Below are 4,026 nucleotides of genomic sequence, written 5' to 3' on the forward strand. Positions count from 1 at the left end.
ACATGTGACGTGATCTTAGGACACCTATAGGGAAATGCTATTTTTAAATGAATACGAACTGAATGACAAATGAGATACGGACAGCGAGCTAGAATCATTGATGATGTTTCGGATAACTAGAAATAATTCTTACAATCACCACAGCTGCTGAGACGTCTCACAGGTTATAGAATGTCGTGAATTATTCCTTTCGTGTTACGTGATTTTGGTGTATAAGCAGTGGTGTTGACAAATGACTTACCTAACAACTTGGGAACACAGCAGTGGTGTTGGCAAATGACTTACTTAACAACATGGGAACAAAACAGTGGTGTTGGCAAATGACTTAATTAACAACATAGGAACACAACAGTGGTGTTGGCAAATGACTTACTTAACAACATGGGAACACAACAGTGGTGTTGGCAAATGACTTACTTAACAACATGGGAACACAACAGTGGTGTTGGCAAATGACGTACTTAACAACATGGGAACATAACATTGGTGTTGGCAAATAACTTACTTAACAACATGAGAACACAACAGTGGTGTTGGCAAATGACTTACTTAACAACATAGGAACACAACAGTGGTGTTGGCAAATGACGTACTTAACAACATGGGAACATAACATTGGTGTTGGCAAATGACTTACTTAACAACATGGGAACATAAAAGTGGTGTTGGAAAATGACTTACTTAACAACATGGGAGCACATCAGTGGTGTTGGCAAATGACTTACTTAACAACATGGGAACAAAACAGTGGTGTTGGCAAATGACTTAATTAACAACATAGGAACACAACAGTGGTGTTGGCAAATGACTTACTTAACAACATGGGAACACAACAGTGGTGTTGGCAAATGACTTACTTAACAACATGGGAACACAACAGTGGTGTTGGCAAATGACTGAATTAACAACATGGGAACACAACAGTGGTGTTTGCAAATGACTTACCTAACAACATGAGAACACAACAGTGGTGTTGGAAAATGGCTTAATTAACAACATGGGAACACAACAGTGGTGTTTGCAAATGACTTACCTAACAACATGAGAACACAACAGTGGTGTTGGAAAATGACTTAATTCACAACATGAGAACACAACAGTGGTGTTGGAAAATGACTTAATTAACAACATGGTACACAACAGCGGTGTTGGCAAATGACTTAATTAACAACATGGAAACACAACAGTGGTGTTTGCAAATGACTTACTCGACAACATTTGAACACAACAGTGGTGTTGGCAAATGACTTACTTAACAACATGGGAACATAACATTGGTGTTGGCAAATGACTTACTTAACAACATGGGAACACAACAGTGGTGTTGGCAAATGACTTACTTAACAACATGGGAACACAACAGTGGTGTTGGCAAATGACTTACTCGACAACATGAGAACACAACAGCGGTTTTGGCAAATGACTTAATTAACAACATGGAAACACAACAGTCATGTTTGCAAATGACTTACTCGACAACATGAGAACAGAACAGTAGTGTTGGCAAATGACTTACTTAACAACATGGGAACACAACAGTGGTGTTTGCAAATGACTTACTCGACAACACGAGAACACAACAGCGGTGTTGGCAAATGACTTACTTAACAACATGGGAACACAACAGTGGTGTTGGCAAATGACTTACTTAACAACATGGGAACACAACAGTGGTGTTGGCAAATGACTCACTTAACAACATGAGAACACAACAGTGGTGCTGGCAAATGACTTATTTAACAACATGGAAACCCATCAGTGGTGTTGGCAAATGACTTAATTAACAACATGGGAACACAACAGTGGTGTTGGCAAATGACTTACTTAACAACATGGGAACATAACATTGGTGTTGGCAAATGACTTACTTAACAACATGGGAACACAACAGTGGTGTTTGCAAATGACTTACCTAACAACATGAGAACAGAACAGTAGTGTTGGCAAATGACTTACTTAACAACATGGGAACACAACAGTGGTGTTTGCAAATGACTTACTCGACAACACGAGAACACAACAGCGGTGTTGGCAAATGACTTACTTAACAACATGGGAACACAACAGTGGTGTTGGCAAATGACTTACTTAACAACATGAGAACACAACAGTGGTGTTGGCAAATGACTTACTTAACAACATGGGAACACAGCAGTGGTGTTGGCAAATGACTTAATTAACAACATGGGAACACATCAGTGGTGTTGGCAAATGACTTACTTCACAACATGGGAACACAACAGTGGTGTTGGCAAATGACTTAATTAACAACATGGGAACACAACAGCGGTGTTTGCAAATGACTTACCTAACAACATGAGAACAGAACAGTAGTGTTGGCAAATGACTTACTTAACAACATGGGAACACAACAGTGGTGTTTGCAAATGACTTACTCGACAACACGAGAACACAACAGCGGTGTTGGCAAATGACTTACTTAACAACATGGGAACACAACAGTGGTGTTGGCAAATGACTTACTTAACAACATGAGAACACAACAGTGGTGTTGGCAAATGACTTACTTAACAACATGGGAACACAACAGTGGTGTTGGCAAATGACTTAATTAACAACATGGGAACACATCAGTGGTGTTGGCAAATGACTTACTTCACAACATGGGAACACAACAGTGGTGTTGGCAAATGACTTACTTAACAACATGAGAACACAACAGTGGTGTTGGCAAATGACTTACTCGACAACATGAGAACACAGCAGTGGTGTTTTCACGTACATAACAACGAGTAGTTTGTAAATATTTTAAAAATCTTTTGTTATTGTAGTGAATAATTCATTATTCAATAACCTGTGCATTTATAAAAGCGGTTATTGATTTTTAATATAAACAGCTACAATTTGATGGAATCATTTTCGTTCGTTCCTGTAAATTAGTCTACTACATCCGGGGCATTCATAAATAATTATAATGGCGCCAACAGGTTCACATATAATTTTTACATACAATATTTATAAGTTCATAAATTAAGGTCATTTGGTGAAAATTAAATTAAATGATACACGTTCAAGAGTGACAATTGTAACGAAATCGTTATAAACAAACGATGACTAACTACGTGACCAATGATTTTTAAACTTTATAGTATGTGATGTCGTAACCCCAGATATTTTGGTATATGACGTCATCATGTTGTTGTTAACTAATTATCGGGCAAGAATTAAAACATGGCCGAATAATTTTCCCCATGTATTTATATAATCATCAAGGCGTATTGATGTATTCAACGACTCAGGTTATTTGGGGTGGTTAGCGCCTATTGAGAACATGACTGATGTTGTTATGGTTACTCGGTGATATGAAGGCCATGGTTCGACAATAACTATAATGACAGTCTGTGATGTATTAACAAGACACGATTGAATACAGCTAATAGGTACATCTCTTCGAAAGGCAGACGCAAGAAATATTTGACAAGGTCACTACTATAGGAGCAGAATAAAGTCAAACTATCTAATACTAAAAGCATAGTCACTTCAAATTTTATAGGCTACGGACGAAAGTCATTGTCGAAACGTCTAGTTAATTTGAAAAATTACTTAGTGCAACGATCACCAGTCTACAATACATAACATGGTGAATACACTATCATATGTGATATTAATGTGTATATCTTTGAACACGGCATATATAAATATATATATCGTTAATATGATAGGTGAATATGTTTGCTATTAAATATTTATAAACTCACTAAGTACAATTTACATAATGCAAACAGTTTACAATGACAGTCAACATCTTTGTTATATGCTCTCTTCTAGTCATTCTATGACGATTGATATACGAGGAACAGTGCAAACAAAAATACATGTTGAACTACAACATGGAAAACGAATTGATATATTGCTACTGAAATGACAGTGACAATGACATTTCTAAAAAAAATGATAATGGATATTATTTACATTTCTCGAGACCGTCTCACATGTAAAGTGATTACAAATATAATGTACATGTACAAACATTTTTACAACAGCGAAGAGACTCGTTCCACATTT

Source organism: Saccoglossus kowalevskii, chromosome 15 (assembly GCF_978046115.1).
Source record: "Saccoglossus kowalevskii chromosome 15, keSacKowa6.1, whole genome shotgun sequence".
Lineage (NCBI taxonomy): Eukaryota > Metazoa > Hemichordata > Enteropneusta > Harrimaniidae > Saccoglossus > Saccoglossus kowalevskii.